Source organism: Nerophis ophidion, linkage group LG13, assembly GCF_033978795.1.
Source record: "Nerophis ophidion isolate RoL-2023_Sa linkage group LG13, RoL_Noph_v1.0, whole genome shotgun sequence".
Classification (NCBI taxonomy): domain Eukaryota; kingdom Metazoa; phylum Chordata; class Actinopteri; order Syngnathiformes; family Syngnathidae; genus Nerophis; species Nerophis ophidion.
Genome location: NC_084623.1, coordinates 26,096,450 through 26,116,315, shown reverse-complemented (window position 1 = coordinate 26,116,315; position 19,866 = coordinate 26,096,450). Strand labels below are relative to the sequence as shown.

At 46.5% G+C, this 19,866-nt stretch overlaps 1 non-coding gene and 40 pseudogenes across 1 annotated transcript; all 41 read right to left on the bottom strand.

Moving 5' to 3' along the window:
- Positions 1-222: 222 nt before the first annotated feature.
- On the bottom strand, positions 223-341 carry LOC133567576 (5S ribosomal RNA; annotated as a pseudogene).
- Positions 342-705: 364 nt separating this feature from the next.
- On the bottom strand, positions 706-824 carry LOC133566023 (5S ribosomal RNA; annotated as a pseudogene).
- A 368-nt stretch (positions 825-1,192) lies between these two features.
- LOC133565243 (5S ribosomal RNA) lies at positions 1,193-1,311 on the bottom strand (annotated as a pseudogene).
- A 367-nt stretch (positions 1,312-1,678) lies between these two features.
- Positions 1,679-1,797, bottom strand: LOC133565053 (5S ribosomal RNA; annotated as a pseudogene).
- A 364-nt stretch (positions 1,798-2,161) lies between these two features.
- LOC133567574 (5S ribosomal RNA) lies at positions 2,162-2,280 on the bottom strand (annotated as a pseudogene).
- Positions 2,281-2,644: 364 nt separating this feature from the next.
- Positions 2,645-2,763, bottom strand: LOC133567573 (5S ribosomal RNA; annotated as a pseudogene).
- A 367-nt stretch (positions 2,764-3,130) lies between these two features.
- On the bottom strand, positions 3,131-3,249 carry LOC133565052 (5S ribosomal RNA; annotated as a pseudogene).
- Positions 3,250-3,613: 364 nt separating this feature from the next.
- Positions 3,614-3,732, bottom strand: LOC133567572 (5S ribosomal RNA; annotated as a pseudogene).
- A 364-nt stretch (positions 3,733-4,096) lies between these two features.
- LOC133567570 (5S ribosomal RNA) lies at positions 4,097-4,215 on the bottom strand (annotated as a pseudogene).
- Positions 4,216-4,582: 367 nt separating this feature from the next.
- Positions 4,583-4,701, bottom strand: LOC133565051 (5S ribosomal RNA; annotated as a pseudogene).
- Positions 4,702-5,065: 364 nt separating this feature from the next.
- On the bottom strand, positions 5,066-5,184 carry LOC133567569 (5S ribosomal RNA; annotated as a pseudogene).
- A 364-nt stretch (positions 5,185-5,548) lies between these two features.
- LOC133567568 (5S ribosomal RNA) lies at positions 5,549-5,667 on the bottom strand (annotated as a pseudogene).
- A 364-nt stretch (positions 5,668-6,031) lies between these two features.
- On the bottom strand, positions 6,032-6,150 carry LOC133565814 (5S ribosomal RNA; annotated as a pseudogene).
- Positions 6,151-6,518: 368 nt separating this feature from the next.
- Positions 6,519-6,637, bottom strand: LOC133567567 (5S ribosomal RNA; annotated as a pseudogene).
- Positions 6,638-7,001: 364 nt separating this feature from the next.
- Positions 7,002-7,120, bottom strand: LOC133566021 (5S ribosomal RNA; annotated as a pseudogene).
- Positions 7,121-7,488: 368 nt separating this feature from the next.
- Positions 7,489-7,607, bottom strand: LOC133565242 (5S ribosomal RNA; annotated as a pseudogene).
- Positions 7,608-7,974: 367 nt separating this feature from the next.
- On the bottom strand, positions 7,975-8,093 carry LOC133565050 (5S ribosomal RNA; annotated as a pseudogene).
- Positions 8,094-8,457: 364 nt separating this feature from the next.
- On the bottom strand, positions 8,458-8,576 carry LOC133567566 (5S ribosomal RNA; annotated as a pseudogene).
- A 364-nt stretch (positions 8,577-8,940) lies between these two features.
- Positions 8,941-9,059, bottom strand: LOC133567565 (5S ribosomal RNA; annotated as a pseudogene).
- Positions 9,060-9,423: 364 nt separating this feature from the next.
- On the bottom strand, positions 9,424-9,542 carry LOC133567564 (5S ribosomal RNA; annotated as a pseudogene).
- A 368-nt stretch (positions 9,543-9,910) lies between these two features.
- LOC133567562 (5S ribosomal RNA) lies at positions 9,911-10,029 on the bottom strand (annotated as a pseudogene).
- Positions 10,030-10,393: 364 nt separating this feature from the next.
- On the bottom strand, positions 10,394-10,512 carry LOC133566020 (5S ribosomal RNA; annotated as a pseudogene).
- A 368-nt stretch (positions 10,513-10,880) lies between these two features.
- LOC133565241 (5S ribosomal RNA) lies at positions 10,881-10,999 on the bottom strand (annotated as a pseudogene).
- Positions 11,000-11,366: 367 nt separating this feature from the next.
- Positions 11,367-11,485, bottom strand: LOC133565049 (5S ribosomal RNA; annotated as a pseudogene).
- Positions 11,486-11,849: 364 nt separating this feature from the next.
- LOC133567561 (5S ribosomal RNA) lies at positions 11,850-11,968 on the bottom strand (annotated as a pseudogene).
- A 364-nt stretch (positions 11,969-12,332) lies between these two features.
- Positions 12,333-12,451, bottom strand: LOC133565757 (5S ribosomal RNA; annotated as a pseudogene).
- A 364-nt stretch (positions 12,452-12,815) lies between these two features.
- On the bottom strand, positions 12,816-12,934 carry LOC133566013 (5S ribosomal RNA; annotated as a pseudogene).
- Positions 12,935-13,302: 368 nt separating this feature from the next.
- Positions 13,303-13,421, bottom strand: LOC133565240 (5S ribosomal RNA; annotated as a pseudogene).
- Positions 13,422-13,787: 366 nt separating this feature from the next.
- LOC133565046 (5S ribosomal RNA) lies at positions 13,788-13,906 on the bottom strand (annotated as a pseudogene).
- A 364-nt stretch (positions 13,907-14,270) lies between these two features.
- LOC133567559 (5S ribosomal RNA) lies at positions 14,271-14,389 on the bottom strand (annotated as a pseudogene).
- A 364-nt stretch (positions 14,390-14,753) lies between these two features.
- Positions 14,754-14,872, bottom strand: LOC133567078 (5S ribosomal RNA; annotated as a pseudogene).
- A 368-nt stretch (positions 14,873-15,240) lies between these two features.
- Positions 15,241-15,359, bottom strand: LOC133565137 (5S ribosomal RNA; annotated as a pseudogene).
- A 365-nt stretch (positions 15,360-15,724) lies between these two features.
- On the bottom strand, positions 15,725-15,843 carry LOC133567558 (5S ribosomal RNA; annotated as a pseudogene).
- A 364-nt stretch (positions 15,844-16,207) lies between these two features.
- On the bottom strand, positions 16,208-16,326 carry LOC133567557 (5S ribosomal RNA; annotated as a pseudogene).
- Positions 16,327-16,690: 364 nt separating this feature from the next.
- LOC133567556 (5S ribosomal RNA) lies at positions 16,691-16,809 on the bottom strand (annotated as a pseudogene).
- A 368-nt stretch (positions 16,810-17,177) lies between these two features.
- LOC133565136 (5S ribosomal RNA) lies at positions 17,178-17,296 on the bottom strand (annotated as a pseudogene).
- A 365-nt stretch (positions 17,297-17,661) lies between these two features.
- LOC133566825 (5S ribosomal RNA) lies at positions 17,662-17,780 on the bottom strand (annotated as a pseudogene).
- Positions 17,781-18,144: 364 nt separating this feature from the next.
- LOC133565355 (5S ribosomal RNA) lies at positions 18,145-18,263 on the bottom strand (annotated as a pseudogene).
- Positions 18,264-18,631: 368 nt separating this feature from the next.
- Positions 18,632-18,750, bottom strand: LOC133565554 (5S ribosomal RNA; annotated as a pseudogene).
- A 368-nt stretch (positions 18,751-19,118) lies between these two features.
- On the bottom strand, positions 19,119-19,237 carry LOC133565435 (5S ribosomal RNA). Its single transcript, XR_009809428.1, has one exon. It is a non-coding gene; the product is annotated as a 5S ribosomal RNA (ribosomal RNA).
- Positions 19,238-19,605: 368 nt separating this feature from the next.
- LOC133565416 (5S ribosomal RNA) lies at positions 19,606-19,724 on the bottom strand (annotated as a pseudogene).
- Positions 19,725-19,866: the final 142 nt, after the last annotated feature.

The following is a 19,866-nucleotide window of genomic DNA, read 5'->3' as shown; positions in this document are numbered from 1 at the left end:
CACTGAAGTGCCTTGAGGCACATGGGTCACTGTTGGCAACACTGCAAATCTTGCTATAAATTTCAGACCGAGTCAAAACTAAACAAACATGTTTTGGGTGGAGACCAGCGTTTTGTTTGGACGAGCATAATGTAGCGTTTTGACAAGTGTGGCAAGTATCTATAGCCATTGTGAGAAAAACAAAAGGGAGAAAGTGCGCCCTATACTGGGAGCATCGCTAAAAGCCTACAGCACCTGGTATTCCTAGGCAGTCTCCCATCCAAGTACTAACCAGGCCAGACCCAGCTTAGCTTCCGAGATCAGACGAGATCGGGCGATCTTCGGGTAGTATGGCCGTAAGCCGAGAGGCAGTCCTCAGAATTCAACTTTTAAATGTGGCAAGCTGGTTGACAGGACCTTTCTGCAATGAGCTACACGTGTGTGATACAATAATCACTGCTCTTTTTCTCAGCCTATGTAACTCTTTGGACTTTTGCCCCACTGTTAGCACTGAAGTGCCTTGAGGCACATGGGTCACTGTTGGCGACACTGCAAATCTTGCTATAAATTTCAGACCGAGTCAAAACTAAACATGTTTTGGGTGGAGACCAGCGTTTTGTTTGGACGAGCATAATGTAGCGTTTTGACAAGTCTGGCAAGTATCTATAGCCATTGTGAGAAAAACAAAAGGGAGAAAGTGCGCCCTATACGGGGAGCATCGCTAAAAGCCTACAGCACCTGGTATTCCTAGGGAGTCTCCCATCCAAGTACTAACCAGGCCAGACCCAGCTTAGCTTCCGAGATCAGACGAGATCGGGCGATCTTCCGGTAGTATGGCCGTAAGCCCAGAGGCAGTCCTCAGAATTCAATTTTTAAATGTGGCAAGCTGGTTGACAGGACCTTTCTGCAATGAGCTACACGTGTGTGATACAATAATCACTGCTCTTTTTCTCAGCCTATGTAACTCTTTGGACTTTTGCCCCACTGTTAGCACTGAAGTGCCTTGAGGCACATGGGTCACTGTTGGCAACACTGCAAATCTTGCTATAAATTTCAGACCGAGTCAAAACTAAACAAACATGTTTTGGGTGGAGACCAGCGGTTTGTTTGGACGAGCATAATGTAGCGTTTTGACAAGTGTGGCAAATATCTATAGCCATTGTGAAAAAAACAAAAGGGAGAAAGTGCGCCCTATTCTGGTAGCATCGCTAAAAGCCTACAGCACCTGGTATTCCTAGGCAGTCTCCCAACCAAGTACTAACCAGGCCAGACCCAGCTTAGCTTCCGAGATCAGACGAGATCGGGCGATCTTCGGGTAGTATGGCCGTAAGCCGAGAGGCAGTCCTCAGAATTCAATTTTTAAATGTGGCAAGCTGGTTGACAGGACCTTTCTGCAATGAGCTACACGTGTGTGATACAATAATCACTGCTTTTTTTTATCTCAGCCTATGTAACTCTTACGACTTTTGCCCCACTGTTAGCACTGAAGTGCCTTGAGGCACATGGGTCACTATTGGCGACACTGCAAATCTTGCTATAAATTTCAGACCGAGTCAAAACTAAACATGTTTTGGGTGGAGACCAGCGTCGTGTTTGGACGAGCATAATGTAGCGTTTTGACAAGTGTGGCAAGTATCTATAGCCATTGTGACAAAAACAAAAGGGAGAAAGTGCGCCCTATACTGGGAGCATCGCTAAAAGCCTACAGCACCTGGTATTCCTAGGCAGTCTCCCATCCAAGTACTAATCAGGCCAGACCCAGCTTAGCTTCCGAGATCAGACGAGATCGGGCGATCTTCGGGTAGTATGGCCGTAAGCCGAGAGGCAGTCCTCAGAATTCAACTTTTAAATGTGGCAAGCTGGTTGACAGGACCTTTCTGCAATGAGCTACACGTGTGTGATACAAAAATCACTGCTCTTTTTCTCAGCCTATGTAACTCTTTGGACTTTTGCCCCACTGTTAGCACTGAAGTGCCTTGAGGCACATGGGTCACTGTTGGCGACACTGCAAATCTTGCTATAAATTTCAGACCGAGTCAAAACTAAACATGTTTTGGGTGGAGATCAGCGTTTTGTTTGGACGAGCATAATGTAGCGTTTTGACAAGTGTGGCAAGTATCTATAGCCATTGTGAGAAAAACAAAAGGGAGAAAGTGCGCCCTATACTGGGAGCATCGCTAAAAGCCTACAGCACCTGGTATTCCTAGGCAGTCTCCCATCCAAGTACTAACCAGGCCAGACCCAGCTTAGCTTCCGAGATCAGACGAGATCGGGCGATCTTCGGGTAGTATGGCCGTAAGCCGAAAGGCAGTCCTCAGAATTCAATTTTTAAATGTGGCAAGCTGGTTGACAGGACCTTTCTGCAATGAGCTACACGTGTGTGATACAATAATCACTGCTCTTTTTCTCAGCCTATGTAACTCTTTGGACTTTTGCCCCACTGTTAGCACTGAAGTGCCTTGAGGCACATGGGTCACTGTTGGCGACACTGCAAATCTTGCTATAAATTTCAGACCGAGTCAAAACTAAACATGTTTTGGGTGGAGACCAGCGTATTGGTTGGACGAGCATAATGTAGCCTTTTGACAAGTGTGGCAAGTATCTATAGCCATTGTGAGAAAAACAAAAGGGAGAAAGTGCGCCCTATACTGGGAGCATCGCTAAAAGCCTACAGCACCTGGTATTCCTAGGCAGTCTCCCATCCAAGTACTAACCAGGCCAGACCCAGCTTAGCTTCCGAGATCAGACGAGATCGGGCGATCTTCGGGTAGTATGGCCGTAAGCCGAGATGCAGTCCTCAGAATTCAATTTTTAAATGTGGCAAGCTGGTTGACAGGACCTTTCTGCAATGAGCTACACGTGTGTGATACAATAATCACTGCTTTTTTTTATCTCAGCCTATGTAACTCTTACGACTTTTGCCCCACTGTTAGCACTGAAGTGCCTTGAGGCACATGGGTCACTATTGGCGACACTGCAAATCTTGCTATAAATTTCAGACCGAGTCAAAACTAAACATGTTTTGGGTGGAGACCAGCGTCGTGTTTGGACGAGCATAATGTAGCGTTTTGACAAGTGTGGCAAGTATCTATAGCCATTGTGACAAAAACAAAAGGGAGAAAGTGCGCCCTATACTGGGAGCATCGCTAAAAGCCTACAGCACCTGGTATTCCTAGGCAGTCTCCCATCCAAGTACTAATCAGGCCAGACCCAGCTTAGCTTCCGAGATCAGACGAGATCGGGCGATCTTCGGGTAGTATGGCCGTAAGCCGAGAGGCAGTCCTCAGAATTCAACTTTTAAATGTGGCAAGCTGGTTGACAGGACCTTTCTGCAATGAGCTACACGTGTGTGATACAAAAATCACTGCTCTTTTTCTCAGCCTATGTAACTCTTTGGACTTTTGCCCCACTGTTAGCACTGAAGTGCCTTGAGGCACATGGGTCACTGTTGGCGACACTGCAAATCTTGCTATAAATTTCAGACCGAGTCAAAACTAAACATGTTTTGGGTGGAGATCAGCGTTTTGTTTGGACGAGCATAATGTAGCGTTTTGACAAGTGTGGCAAGTATCTATAGCCATTGTGAGAAAAACAAAAGGGAGAAAGTGCGCCCTATACTGGGAGCATCGCTAAAAGCCTACAGCACCTGGTATTCCTAGGCAGTCTCCCATCCAAGTACTAACCAGGCCAGACCCAGCTTAGCTTCCGAGATCAGACGAGATCGGGCGATCTTCGGGTAGTATGGCCGTAAGCCGAAAGGCAGTCCTCAGAATTCAATTTTTAAATGTGGCAAGCTGGTTGACAGGACCTTTCTGCAATGAGCTACACGTGTGTGATACAATAATCACTGCTCTTTTTCTCAGCCTATGTAACTCTTTGGACTTTTGCCCCACTGTTAGCACTGAAGTGCCTTGAGGCACATGGGTCACTGTTGGCGACACTGCAAATCTTGCTATAAATTTCAGACCGAGTCAAAACTAAACATGTTTTGGGTGGAGACCAGCGTATTGGTTGGACGAGCATAATGTAGCCTTTTGACAAGTGTGGCAAGTATCTATAGCCATTGTGAGAAAAACAAAAGGGAGAAAGTGCGCCCTATACTGGGAGCATCGCTAAAAGCCTACAGCACCTGGTATTCCTAGGCAGTCTCCCATCCAAGTACTAACCAGGCCAGACCCAGCTTAGCTTCCGAGATCAGACGAGATCGGGCGATCTTCGGGTAGTATGGCCGTAAGCCGAGATGCAGTCCTCAGAATTCAATTTTTAAATGTGGCAAGCTGGTTGACAGGACCTTTCTGCAATGAGCTACACGTGTGTGATACAATAATCACTGCTTTTTTTTATCTCAGCCTATGTAACTCTTACGACTTTTGCCCCACTGTTAGCACTGAAGTGCCTTGAGGCACATGGGTCACTATTGGCGACACTGCAAATCTTGCTATAAATTTCAGACCGAGTCAAAACTAAACATGTTTTGGGTGGAGACCAGCGTCGTGTTTGGACGAGCATAATGTAGCGTTTTGACAAGTGTGGCAAGTATCTATAGCCATTGTGACAAAAACAAAAGGGAGAAAGTGCGCCCTATACTGGGAGCATCGCTAAAAGCCTACAGCACCTGGTATTCCTAGGCAGTCTCCCATCCAAGTACTAATCAGGCCAGACCCAGCTTAGCTTCCGAGATCAGACGAGATCGGGCGATCTTCGGGTAGTATGGCCGTAAGCCGAGAGGCAGTCCTCAGAATTCAACTTTTAAATGTGGCAAGCTGGTTGACAGGACCTTTCTGCAATGAGCTACACGTGTGTGATACAAAAATCACTGCTCTTTTTCTCAGCCTATGTAACTCTTTGGACTTTTGCCCCACTGTTAGCACTGAAGTGCCTTGAGGCACATGGGTCACTGTTGGCGACACTGCAAATCTTGCTATAAATTTCAGACCGAGTCAAAACTAAACATGTTTTGGGTGGAGACCAGCGTTTTGTTTGGACGAGCATAATGTAGCGTTTTGACAAGTGTGGCAAGTATCTATAGCCATTGTGAGAAAAACAAAAGGGAGAAAGTGCGCCCTATACTGGGAGCATCGCTAAAAGCCTACAGCACCTGGTATTCCTAGGCAGTCTCCCATCCAAGTACTAACCAGGCCAGACCCAGCTTAGCTTCCGAGATCAGACGAGATCGGGCGATCTTCGGGTAGTATGGCCGTAAGCCGAAAGGCAGTCCTCAGAATTCAATTTTTAAATGTGGCAAGCTGGTTGACAGGACCTTTCTGCAATGAGCTACACGTGTGTGATACAATAATCACTGCTCTTTTTCTCAGCCTATGTAACTCTTTGGACTTTTGCCCCACTGTTAGCACTGAAGTGCCTTGAGGCACATGGGTCACTGTTGGCGACACTGCAAATCTTGCTATAAATTTCAGACCGAGTCAAAACTAAACATGTTTTGGGTGGAGACCAGCGTATTGGTTGGACGAGCATAATGTAGCCTTTTGACAAGTGTGGCAAGTATCTATAGCCATTGTGAGAAAAACAAAAGGGAGAAAGTGCGCCCTATACTGGGAGCATCGCTAAAAGCCTACAGCACCTGGTATTCCTAGGCAGTCTCCCATCCAAGTACTAACCAGGCCAGACCCAGCTTAGCTTCCGAGATCAGACGAGATCGGGCGATCTTCGGGTAGTATGGCCGTAAGCCGAGACGCAGTACTCAGAATTCAATTTTTAAATGTGGCAAGCTGGTTGACAGGACCTTTCTGCAATGAGCTACACGTGTGTGATACAATAATCACTGCTCTTTTTCTCAGCCTATGTAACTCTTTGGACTTTTGCCCCAATGTTAGCACTGAAGTGCCTTGAGGCACATGGGTCACTGTTGGCAACACTGCAAATCTTGCTATAAATTTCAGACCGAGTCAAAACTAAACATGTTTTGGGTGGAGACCAGCGTATTGGTTGGACGAGCATAATGTAGCCTTTTGACAAGTGTGGCAAGTATCTATAGCCATTGTGAGAAAAACAAAAGGGAGAAAGTGCGCCCTATACTGGGAGCATCGCTAAAAGCCTACAGCACCTGGTATTCCTAGGCAGTCTCCCATCCAAGTACTAACCAGGCCAGACCCAGCTTAGCTTCCGAGATCAGACGAGATCGGAAGATCTTCGGGTAGTATGGCCGTAAGCCGAGACGCAGTACTCAGAATTCAATTTTTAAATGTGGCAAGCTGGTTGACAGGACCTTTCTGCAATGAGCTACACGTGTGTGATACAATAATCACTGCTCTTTTTCTCAGCCTATGTAACTCTTTGGACTTTTGCCCCAATGTTAGCACTGAAGTGCCTTGAGGCACATGGGTCACTGTTGGCAACACTGCAAATCTTGCTATAAATTTCAGACCGAGTCAAAACTAAACAAACATGTTTTGGGTGGAGACCAGCGTTTTGTTTGGACGAGCATAATGTAGCGTTTTGACAAGTGTGGCAAGTATCTATAGCCATTGTGAGAAAAACAAAAGGGAGAAAGTGCGCCCTATACTGGGAGCATCGCTAAAAGCCTACAGCACCTGGTATTCCTAGGCAGTCTCCCATCCAAGTACTAACCAGGCCAGACCCAGCTTAGCTTCCGAGATCAGACGAGATCGGGCGATCTTCGGGTAGTATGGCCGTAAGCCGAGAGGCAGTCCTCAGAATTCAACTTTTAAATGTGGCAAGCTGGTTGACAGGACCTTTCTGCAATGAGCTACACGTGTGTGATACAATAATCACTGCTCTTTTTCTCAGCCTATGTAACTCTTTGGACTTTTGCCCCACTGTTAGCACTGAAGTGCCTTGAGGCACATGGGTCACTGTTGGCGACACTGCAAATCTTGCTATAAATTTCAGACCGAGTCAAAACTAAACATGTTTTGGGTGGAGACCAGCGTTTTGTTTGGACGAGCATAATGTAGCGTTTTGACAAGTCTGGCAAGTATCTATAGCCATTGTGAGAAAAACAAAAGGGAGAAAGTGCGCCCTATACGGGGAGCATCGCTAAAAGCCTACAGCACCTGGTATTCCTAGGGAGTCTCCCATCCAAGTACTAACCAGGCCAGACCCAGCTTAGCTTCCGAGATCAGACGAGATCGGGCGATCTTCCGGTAGTATGGCCGTAAGCCGAGAGGCAGTCCTCAGAATTCAATTTTTAAATGTGGCAAGCTGGTTGACAGGACCTTTCTGCAATGAGCTACACGTGTGTGATACAATAATCACTGCTCTTTTTCTCAGCCTATGTAACTCTTTGGACTTTTGCCCCACTGTTAGCACTGAAGTGCCTTGAGGCACATGGGTCACTGTTGGCAACACTGCAAATCTTGCTATAAATTTCAGACCGAGTCAAAACTAAACAAACATGTTTTGGGTGGAGACCAGCGGTTTGTTTGGACGAGCATAATGTAGCGTTTTGACAAGTGTGGCAAATATCTATAGCCATTGTGAAAAAAACAAAAGGGAGAAAGTGCGCCCTATACTGGTAGCATCGCTAAAAGCCTACAGCACCTGGTATTCCTAGGCAGTCTCCCAACCAAGTACTAACCAGGCCAGACCCAGCTTAGCTTCCGAGATCAGACGAGATCGGGCGATCTTCGGGTAGTATGGCCGTAAGCCGAGAGGCAGTCCTCAGAATTCAATTTTTAAATGTGGCAAGCTGGTTGACAGGACCTTTCTGCAATGAGCTACACGTGTGTGATACAATAATCACTGCTTTTTTTTATCTCAGCCTATGTAACTCTTACGACTTTTGCCCCACTGTTAGCACTGAAGTGCCTTGAGGCACATGGGTCACTATTGGCGACACTGCAAATCTTGCTATAAATTTCAGACCGAGTCAAAACTAAACATGTTTTGGGTGGAGACCAGCGTCGTGTTTGGACGAGCATAATGTAGCGTTTTGACAAGTGTGGCAAGTATCTATAGCCATTGTGACAAAAACAAAAGGGAGAAAGTGCGCCCTATACTGGGAGCATCGCTAAAAGCCTACAGCACCTGGTATTCCTAGGCAGTCTCCCATCCAAGTACTAATCAGGCCAGACCCAGCTTAGCTTCCGAGATCAGACGAGATCGGGCGATCTTCGGGTAGTATGGCCGTAAGCCGAGAGGCAGTCCTCAGAATTCAACTTTTAAATGTGGCAAGCTGGTTGACAGGACCTTTCTGCAATGAGCTACACGTGTGTGATACAAAAATCACTGCTCTTTTTCTCAGCCTATGTAACTCTTTGGACTTTTGCCCCACTGTTAGCACTGAAGTGCCTTGAGGCACATGGGTCACTGTTGGCGACACTGCAAATCTTGCTATAAATTTCAGACCGAGTCAAAACTAAACATGTTTTGGGTGGAGATCAGCGTTTTGTTTGGACGAGCATAATGTAGCGTTTTGACAAGTGTGGCAAGTATCTATAGCCATTGTGAGAAAAACAAAAGGGAGAAAGTGCGCCCTATACTGGGAGCATCGCTAAAAGCCTACAGCACCTGGTATTCCTAGGCAGTCTCCCATCCAAGTACTAACCAGGCCAGACCCAGCTTAGCTTCCGAGATCAGACGAGATCGGGCGATCTTCGGGTAGTATGGCCGTAAGCCGAAAGGCAGTCCTCAGAATTCAATTTTTAAATGTGGCAAGCTGGTTGACAGGACCTTTCTGCAATGAGCTACACGTGTGTGATACAATAATCACTGCTCTTTTTCTCAGCCTATGTAACTCTTTGGACTTTTGCCCCACTGTTAGCACTGAAGTGCCTTGAGGCACATGGGTCACTGTTGGCGACACTGCAAATCTTGCTATAAATTTCAGACCGAGTCAAAACTAAACATGTTTTGGGTGGAGACCAGCGTATTGGTTGGACGAGCATAATGTAGCCTTTTGACAAGTGTGGCAAGTATCTATAGCCATTGTGAGAAAAACAAAAGGGAGAAAGTGCGCCCTATACTGGGAGCATCGCTAAAAGCCTACAGCACCTGGTATTCCTAGGCAGTCTCCCATCCAAGTACTAACCAGGCCAGACCCAGCTTAGCTTCCGAGATCAGACGAGATCGGGCGATCTTCGGGTAGTATGGCCGTAAGCCGAGACGCAGTACTCAGAATTCAATTTTTAAATGTGGCAAGCTGGTTGACAGGACCTTTCTGCAATGAGCTACACGTGTGTGATACAATAATCACTGCTCTTTTTCTCAGCCTATGTAACTCTTTGGACTTTTGCCCCAATGTTAGCACTGAAGTGCCTTGAGGCACATGGGTCACTGTTGGCAACACTGCAAATCTTGCTATAAATTTCAGACCGAGTCAAAACTAAACATGTTTTGGGTGGAGACCAGCGTATTGGTTGGACGAGCATAATGTAGCCTTTTGACAAGTGTGGCAAGTATCTATAGCCATTGTGAGAAAAACAAAAGGGAGAAAGTGCGCCCTATACTGGGAGCATCGCTAAAAGCCTACAGCACCTGGTATTCCTAGGCAGTCTCCCATCCAAGTACTAACCAGGCCAGACCCAGCTTAGCTTCCGAGATCAGACGAGATCGGGCGATCTTCGGGTAGTATGGCCGTAAGCCGAGACGCAGTACTCAGAATTCAATTTTTAAATGTGGCAAGCTGGTTGACAGGACCTTTCTGCAATGAGCTACACGTGTGTGATACAATAATCACTGCTCTTTTTCTCAGCCTATGTAACTCTTTGGACTTTTGCCCCAATGTTAGCACTGAAGTGCCTTGAGGCACATGGGTCACTGTTGGCAACACTGCAAATCTTGCTATAAATTTCAGACCGAGTCAAAACTAAACAAACATGTTTTGGGTGGAGACCAGCGTTTTGTTTGGACGAGCATAATGTAGCGTTTTGACAAGTGTGGCAAGTATCTATAGCCATTGTGAGAAAAACAAAAGGGAGAAAGTGCGCCCTATACTGGGAGCATCGCTAAAAGCCTACAGCACCTGGTATTCCTAGGCAGTCTCCCATCCAAGTACTAACCAGGCCAGACCCAGCTTAGCTTCCGAGATCAGACGAGATCGGGCGATCTTCGGGTAGTATGGCCGTAAGCCGAGAGGCAGTCCTCAGAATTCAACTTTTAAATGTGGCAAGCTGGTTGACAGGACCTTTCTGCAATGAGCTACACGTGTGTGATACAATAATCACTGCTCTTTTTCTCAGCCTATGTAACTCTTTGGACTTTTGCCCCACTGTTAGCACTGAAGTGCCTTGAGGCACATGGGTCACTGTTGGCGACACTGCAAATCTTGCTATAAATTTCAGACCGAGTCAAAACTAAACATGTTTTGGGTGGAGACCAGCGTTTTGTTTGGACGAGCATAATGTAGCGTTTTGACAAGTCTGGCAAGTATCTATAGCCATTGTGAGAAAAACAAAAGGGAGAAAGTGCGCCCTATACGGGGAGCATCGCTAAAAGCCTACAGCACCTGGTATTCCTAGGGAGTCTCCCATCCAAGTACTAACCAGGCCAGACCCAGCTTAGCTTCCGAGATCAGACGAGATCGGGCGATCTTCCGGTAGTATGGCCGTAAGCCGAGAGGCAGTCCTCAGAATTCAATTTTTAAATGTGGCAAGCTGGTTGACAGGACCTTTCTGCAATGAGCTACACGTGTGTGATACAATAATCACTGCTCTTTTTCTCAGCCTATGTAACTCTTTGGACTTTTGCCCCACTGTTAGCACTGAAGTGCCTTGAGGCACATGGGTCACTGTTGGCAACACTGCAAATCTTGCTATAAATTTCAGACCGAGTCAAAACTAAACAAACATGTTTTGGGTGGAGACCAGCGGTTTGTTTGGACGAGCATAATGTAGCGTTTTGACAAGTGTGGCAAATATCTATAGCCATTGTGAAAAAAACAAAAGGGAGAAAGTGCGCCCTATACTGGTAGCATCGCTAAAAGCCTACAGCACCTGGTATTCCTAGGCAGTCTCCCAACCAAGTACTAACCAGGCCAGACCCAGCTTAGCTTCCGAGATCAGACGAGATCGGGCGATCTTCGGGTAGTATGGCCGTAAGCCGAGAGGCAGTCCTCAGAATTCAATTTTTAAATGTGGCAAGCTGGTTGACAGGACCTTTCTGCAATGAGCTACACGTGTGTGATACAATAATCACTGCTTTTTTTTATCTCAGCCTATGTAACTCTTACGACTTTTGCCCCACTGTTAGCACTGAAGTGCCTTGAGGCACATGGGTCACTATTGGCGACACTGCAAATCTTGCTATAAATTTCAGACCGAGTCAAAACTAAACATGTTTTGGGTGGAGACCAGCGTCGTGTTTGGACGAGCATAATGTAGCGTTTTGACAAGTGTGGCAAGTATCTATAGCCATTGTGACAAAAACAAAAGGGAGAAAGTGCGCCCTATACTGGGAGCATCGCTAAAAGCCTACAGCACCTGGTATTCCTAGGCAGTCTCCCATCCAAGTACTAATCAGGCCAGACCCAGCTTAGCTTCCGAGATCAGACGAGATCGGGCGATCTTCGGGTAGTATGGCCGTAAGCCGAGAGGCAGTCCTCAGAATTCAACTTTTAAATGTGGCAAGCTGGTTGACAGGACCTTTCTGCAATGAGCTACACGTGTGTGATACAAAAATCACTGCTCTTTTTCTCAGCCTATGTAACTCTTTGGACTTTTGCCCCACTGTTAGCACTGAAGTGCCTTGAGGCACATGGGTCACTGTTGGCGACACTGCAAATCTTGCTATAAATTTCAGACCGAGTCAAAACTAAACATGTTTTGGGTGGAGATCAGCGTTTTGTTTGGACGAGCATAATGTAGCGTTTTGACAAGTGTGGCAAGTATCTATAGCCATTGTGAGAAAAACAAAAGGGAGAAAGTGCGCCCTATACTGGGAGCATCGCTAAAAGCCTACAGCACCTGGTATTCCTAGGCAGTCTCCCATCCAAGTACTAACCAGGCCAGACCCAGCTTAGCTTCCGAGATCAGACGAGATCGGGCGATCTTCGGGTAGTATGGCCGTAAGCCGAAAGGCAGTCCTCAGAATTCAATTTTTAAATGTGGCAAGCTGGTTGACAGGACCTTTCTGCAATGAGCTACACGTGTGTGATACAATAATCACTGCTCTTTTTCTCAGCCTATGTAACTCTTTGGACTTTTGCCCCACTGTTAGCACTGAAGTGCCTTGAGGCACATGGGTCACTGTTGGCGACACTGCAAATCTTGCTATAAATTTCAGACCGAGTCAAAACTAAACATGTTTTGGGGGGAGACCAGCGTTTTGTTTGGACGAGCATCATGTAGCGTTTTGACAAGTGTGGCAAGTATCTATAGCCATTGTGACAAAAACAAAAGGGAGAAAGTGCGCCCTATACTGGGAGCATCGCTAAAAGCCTACAGCTCCTGGTATTCCTAGGCAGTCTCCCATCCAAGTACTAACCAGGCCAGACCCAGCTTAGCTTCCGAGATCAGACGAGATCGGGCGATCTTCGGGTAGTATGGCCGTAAGCCGAGAGGCAGTCCTCAGAATTCAACTTTTAAATGTGGCAAGCTGGTTGACAGGACCTTTCTGCAATGAGCTACACGTGTGTGATACAATAATCACTGCTCTTTTTCTCAGCCTATGTAACTCTTTGGACTTTTGCCCCACTGTTAGCACTGAAGTGCCTTGAGGCACATGGGTCACTGTTGGCGACACTGCAAATCTTGCTATAAATTTCAGACCGAGTCAAAACTAAACATGTTTTGGGTGGAGACCAGCGTTTTGTTTGGACGAGCATAATGTAGCGTTTTGACAAGTCTGGCAAGTATCTATAGCCATTGTGAGAAAAACAAAAGGGAGAAAGTGCGCCCTATACGGGGAGCATCGCTAAAAGCCTACAGCACCTGGTATTCCTAGGCAGTCTCCCATCCAAGTACTAACCAGGCCAGACCCAGCTTAGCTTCCGAGATCAGACGAGATCGGGCGATCTTCCGGTAGTATGGCCGTAAGCCGAGAGGCAGTCCTCAGAATTCAATTTTTAAATGTGGCAAGCTGGTTGACAGGACCTTTCTGCAATGAGCTACACGTGTGTGATACAATAATCACTGCTCTTTTTCTCAGCCTATGTAACTCTTTGGACTTTTGCCCCACTGTTAGCACTGAAGTGCCTTGAGGCACATGGGTCACTGTTGGCAACACTGCAAATCTTGCTATAAATTTCAGACCGAGTCAAAACTAAACAAACATGTTTTGGGTGGAGACCAGCGGTTTGTTTGGACGAGCATAATGTAGCGTTTTGACAAGTGTGGCAAATATCTATAGCCATTGTGAAAAAAACAAAAGGGAGAAAGTGCGCCCTATACTGGTAGCATCGCTAAAAGCCTACAGCACCTGGTATTCCTAGGCAGTCTCCCAACCAAGTACTAACCAGGCCAGACCCAGCTTAGCTTCCGAGATCAGACGAGATCGGGCGATCTTCGGGTAGTATGGCCGTAAGCCGAGAGGCAGTCCTCAGAATTCAATTTTTAAATGTGGCAAGCTGGTTGACAGGACCTTTCTGCAATGAGCTACACGTGTGTGATACAATAATCACTGCTTTTTTTATCTCAGCCTATGTAACTCTTACGACTTTTGCCCCACTGTTAGCACTGAAGTGCCTTGAGGCACATGGGTCACTATTGGCGACACTGCAAATCTTGCTATAAATTTCAGACCGAGTCAAAACTAAACATGTTTTGGGTGGAGACCAGCGTCGTGTTTGGACGAGCATAATGTAGCGTTTTGACAAGTGTGGCAAGTATCTATAGCCATTGTGACAAAAACAAAAGGGAGAAAGTGCGCCCTATACTGGGAGCATCGCTAAAAGCCTACAGCACCTGGTATTCCTAGGCAGTCTCCCATCCAAGTACTAATCAGGCCAGACCCAGCTTAGCTTCCGAGATCAGACGAGATCGGGCGATCTTCGGGTAGTATGGCCGTAAGCCGAGAGGCAGTCCTCAGAATTCAACTTTTAAATGTGGCAAGCTGGTTGACAGGACCTTTCTGCAATGAGCTACACGTGTGTGATACAAAAATCACTGCTCTTTTTCTCAGCCTATGTAACTCTTTGGACTTTTGCCCCACTGTTAGCACTGAAGTGCCTTGAGGCACATGGGTCACTGTTGGCGACACTGCAAATCTTGCTATAAATTTCAGACCGAGTCAAAACTAAACATGTTTTGGGTGGAGATCAGCGTTTTGTTTGGACGAGCATAATGTAGCGTTTTGACAAGTGTGGCAAGTATCTATAGCCATTGTGAGAAAAACAAAAGGGAGAAAGTGCGCCCTATACTGGGAGCATCGCTAAAAGCCTACAGCACCTGGTATTCCTAGGCAGTCTCCCATCCAAGTACTAACCAGGCCAGACCCAGCTTAGCTTCCGAGATCAGACGAGATCGGGCGATCTTCGGGTAGTATGGCCGTAAGCCGAAAGGCAGTCCTCAGAATTCAATTTTTAAATGTGGCAAGCTGGTTGACAGGACCTTTCTGCAATGAGCTACACGTGTGTGATACAATAATCACTGCTCTTTTTCTCAGCCTATGTAACTCTTTGGACTTTTGCCCCACTGTTAGCACTGAAGTGCCTTGAGGCACATGGGTCACTGTTGGCGACACTGCAAATCTTGCTATAAATTTCAGACCGAGTCAAAACTAAACATGTTTTGGGGGGAGACCAGCGTTTTGTTTGGACGAGCATCATGTAGCGTTTTGACAAGTGTGGCAAGTATCTATAGCCATTGTGACAAAAACAAAAGGGAGAAAGTGCGCCCTATACTGGGAGCATCGCTAAAAGCCTACAGCACCTGGTATTCCTAGGCAGTCTCCCATCCAAGTACTAACCAGGCCAGACCCAGCTTAGCTTCCGAGATCAGACGAGATTGGGCTATCTTCGGGTAGTATGGCCGTAAGCCGAGATGCCGTCCTCAGAATTCAATTTTTAAATGTGGCAAGCTGGTTGACAGGACCTTTCTGCAATGAGCTACACGTGTGTGATACAATAATCACTGCTCTTTTTCTCAGCCTATGTAACTCTTTGGACTTTTGCCCCACTGTTAGCACTGAAGTGCCTTGAGGCACATGGGTCACTGTTGGCGACACTGCAAATCTTGCTATAAATTTCAGACCGAGTCAAAACTAAACAAACATGTTTTGGGTGGAGACCAGCGGTTTGTTTGGGCGAGCATAATGTAGCGTTTTGACAAGTGTGGCAAGTATCTATAGCCATTGTGAAAAAAACAAAAGGGAGAAAGTGCGCCCTATACTGGGAGCATCGCTAAAAGCCTACAGCACCTGGTATTCCTAGGCAGTCTCCCAACCCAGTACTAACCAGGCCAGACCCAGCTTAGCTTCCGAGATCAGACGAGATCGGGCGATCTTCGGGTAGTATGGCCGTAAGCCGAGAGGCAGTCCTCAGAATTCAATTTTTAAATGTGGCAAGCTGGTTGACAGGACCTTTCTGCAATGAGCTACACGTGTGTGATACAATAATCACTGCTTTTTTTTCTCAGCCTATGTGACTCTTACGACTTTTGCCCCACTGTTAGCACTGAAGTGCCTTGAGGCACATGGGTCACTATTGGCGACACTGCAAATCTTGCTATAAATTTCAGACCGAGTCAAAACTAAACATGTTTTGGGTGGAGACCAGCGTTTTGTTTGGACGAGCATAATGTAGCGTTTTGACAAGTGTGGCAAGTATCTATAGCCACTGTGACAAAAACAAAAGGGAGAAAGTGCGCCCTATACTGGGAGCATCGCTAAAAGCCTACAGCACCTGGTATTCCTAGGCAGTCTCCCATCCAAGTACTAACCAGGCCAGACCCAGCTTAGCTTCCGAGATCAGACGAGATCGGGCGATCTTCGGGTAGTATGGCCGTAAGCCGAGAGGCAATCCTCAGAATTCAACTTTTAAATGTGGCAAGCTGGTTGACAGGACCTTTCTGCAATGAGCTACACGTGTGTGATACAAAAATCACTGCTCTTTTTCTCAGCCTATGTAACTCTTTGGACTTTTGCCCCACTGTTAGCACTGAAGTGCCTTGAGGCACATGGGTCACTGTTGGCGACACTGCAAATCTTGCTATCAATTTCAGACCGAGTCAAAACTAAACATGTTTTGGGTGGAGATCAGCGTTTTGTTTGGACGAGCATAATGTAGCGTTTTGACAAGTGTGGCAAGTATCTATAGCCATTGTGAGAAAAACAAAAGGGAGAAAGTGCGCCCTATACTGGGAGCATCGCTAAAAGCCTACAGCACCTGGTATTCCTAGGCAGTCTCCCATCCAAGTACTAACCAGGCCAGACCCAGCTTAGCTTCCGAGATCAGACGAGATCGGGCGATCTTCGGGTAGTATGGCCGTAAGCCGAAAGGCAGTCCTCAGAATTCAATTTTTAAATGTGGCAAGCTGGTTGACAGGACCTTTCTGCAATGAGCTACACGTGTGTGATACAATAATCACTGCTCTTTTTCTCAGCCTATGTAACTCTTTGGACTTTTGCCCCACTGTTAGCACTGAAGTGCCTTGAGGCACATGGGTCACTGTTGGCGACACTGCAAATCTTGCTATAAATTTCAGACCGAGTCAAAACTAAACATGTTTTGGGGGGAGACCAGCGTTTTGTTTGGACGAGCATCATGTAGCGTTTTGACAAGTGTGGCAAGTATCTATAGCCATTGTGACAAAAACAAAAGGGAGAAAGTGCGCCCTATACTGGGAGCATCGCTAAAAGCCTACAGCACCTGGTATTCCTAGGCAGTCTCCCATCCAAGTACTAACCAGGCCAGACCCAGCTTAGCTTCCGAGATCAGACGAGATCGGGCGATCTTCGGGTAGTATGGCCGTAAGCCGAGATGCCGTCCTCAGAATTCAATTTTTAAATTTGGCAAGCTGGTTGACAGGACCTTTCTGCAATGAGCTACACGTGTGTGATACAATAATCACTGCTCTTTTTCTCAGCCTATGTAACTCTTTGGACTTTTGCCCCACTGTTAGCACTGAAGTGCCTTGAGGCACATGGGTCACTGTTGGCGACACTGCAAATCTTGCTATAAATTTCAGACCGAGTCAAAACTAAACAAACATGTTTTGGGTGGAGACCAGCGGTTTGTTTGGGCGAGCATAATGTAGCGTTTTGACAAGTGTGGCAAGTATCTATAGCCATTGTGAAAAAAACAAAAGGGAGAAAGTGCGCCCTATACTGGGAGCATCGCTAAAAGCCTACAGCACCTGGTATTCCTAGGCAGTCTCCCAACCCAGTACTAACCAGGCCAGACCCAGCTTAGCTTCCGAGATCAGACGAGATCGGGCGATCTTCGGGTAGTATGGCCGTAAGCCGAGAGGCAGTCCTCAGAATTCAATTTTTAAATGTGGCAAGCTGGTTGACAGGACCTTTCTGCAATGAGCTACACGTGTGTGATACAATAATCACTGCTTTTTTTTCTCAGCCTATGTGACTCTTACGACTTTTGCCCCACTGTTAGCACTGAAGTGCCTTGAGGCACATGGGTCACTATTGGCGACACTGCAAATCTTGCTATAAATTTCAGACCGAGTCAAAACTAAACATGTTTTGGGTGGAGACCAGCGTTTTGTTTGGACGAGCATAATGTAGCGTTTTGACAAGTGTGGCAAGTATCTATAGCCATTGTGAGAAAAACAAAAGGGAGAAAGTGCGCCCTATACTGGGAGCATCGCTAAAAGCCTACGGCACTTGGTATTCCTAGGCAGTCTCCCAACCAAGTACTAACCAGGCCACACCCAGCTTAGCTTCCGAGATCAGACGAGATCGGGCGATCTTCAGGTAGTATGGCCGTAAGCCGAGACGCAGTCTTCAGAATTCAATTTTTAAATGTGGCAAGCTGGTTGACAGGACCTTTCTGCAATGAGCTACACGTGTGTGATACAATAATCACTGCTCTTTTTCTCAGCCTATGTAACTCTTTGGACTCTTGGCCCACTGTTAGCACTGAAGTGCCTTGAGGCACATGGGTGACTTTTGGCGACACTGTATATCTTGCTATAAATTTCAGACCGAGTCAAAACTAAACATGTTTTGGGTGGAGACCAGTGTTTTGTTTGGACGAGCATAAACGTAGCGTTTTGACAATGTGGCAAGTATCTATAGCCATTGTGACAAAAACAAAAGGGAGAAAGTGCGCCCTATACTGGGAGCATCGCTAAAAGCCTACAGCACCTGGTATTCCTAGGCAGTCTCCCATCCAAGTACTAACCAGGCCAGACCCAGCTTAGCTTCCGAGCTCAGACGAGATCGGGCGATCTTCGGGTAGTATGGCCGTAAGCCGAGACGCAGTCCTCAGAATTCAATTTTTAAATGTGGCAAGCTGGTTGACAGGACCTTTCTGCAATGAGCTACACGTGTGTGATACAATAATCACTGCTCTTTTTCTCAGCCTATGTAACTCTTTGGACTTTTGCCCCACTGTTAGCACTGAAGTGCCTTGAGGCACATGGGTCACTGTTGGCGACACTGCAAATCTTGCTATAAATTTCAGACCGAGTCAAAACTAAACAAACATGTTTTGGGTGGAGACCAGCGGTTTGTTTGGACGAGCATAATGTAGCGTTTTGACAAGTGTGGCAAGTATCTATAGCCATTGTGACAAAAACAAAAGGGAGAAAGTGCGCCCTATACTGGGAGCATCGCTAAAAGCCTACAGCACCTGGTATTCCTAGGCAGTCTCCCAACCAAGTACTAACCAGGCCTGACCCAGCTTAGCTTCCGAGATCAGACGAGATCGGGCGATCTTCCGGTAGTATGGCCGTAAGCCGAGAGGCAATCCTCAGAATTCAAATTTTAAATGTGACAAGCTGGTTGACAGGACCTTTCTGCAATGAGCTACACGTGTGTGATACAATAATCACTGCTCTTTTTCTCAGCCTATGTAACTCTTTGGACTTTTGCCCCACTGTTAGCACTGAAGTGCCTTGAGGCACATGGGTCACTGTTGGCGACACTGCAAATCTTGCTATAAATTTCAGACCGAGTCAAAACTAAACAAACATGTTTTGGGTGGAGACCAGCGGTTTGTTTGGACGAGCATAATGTAGCGTTTTGACAAGTGTGGCAAGTATCTCTAGCCATTGTGAAAAAAACAAAAGGGAGAAAGTGCGCCCTATACTGGTAGCATCGCTAAAAGCCTACAGCACCTGGTATTCCTAGGCAGTCTCCCAACCAAGTACTAACCAGGCCTGACCCAACTTAGCTTCCGAGATCAGACGAGATCGGGCGATCTTCGGGTAGTATGGCCGTAAGCCGAGAGGCAGTCCTCAGAATTCAATTTTTAAATGTGGCAAGCTGGTTGACAGGACCTTTCTGCAATGAGCTACACGTGTGTGATACAATAATTACTGCTCTTTTTCTCAGCCTATGTAACTCTTTGGACTTTTGCCCCACTGTTAGCACTGAAGTGCCTTGAGGCACATGGGTCACTGTTGGCGACACTGCAAATCTTGCTATAAATTTCAGACCGAGTCAAAACTAAACAAACATGTTTTGGGTGGAGACCAGCGGTTTGTTTGGACGAGCATAATGTAGCGTTTTGACAAGTGTGGCAAGTATCTATAGCCATTGTGACAAAAACAAAAGGGAGAAAGTGCGCCCTATACTGGGAGCATCGCTAAAAGCTTACAGCACCTGGTGTTCCTAGGCAGTCTCCCATCCAAGTACTAACCAGGCCAGACCCAGCTTAGCTTCCGAGATCAGACGAGATCGGGTAATCTTCGGGTAGTATGGCCGTAAGCCGAGAGGCAATCCTCAGAATTCAATTTTTAAATGTGGCAAGCTGGTTGACAGGACCTTTCTGCAATGAGCTACACTTGTGTGATACAATAATTACTGCTCTTTTTCTCAGCCTATGTAACTCTTTGGACTTTTGCCCCACTG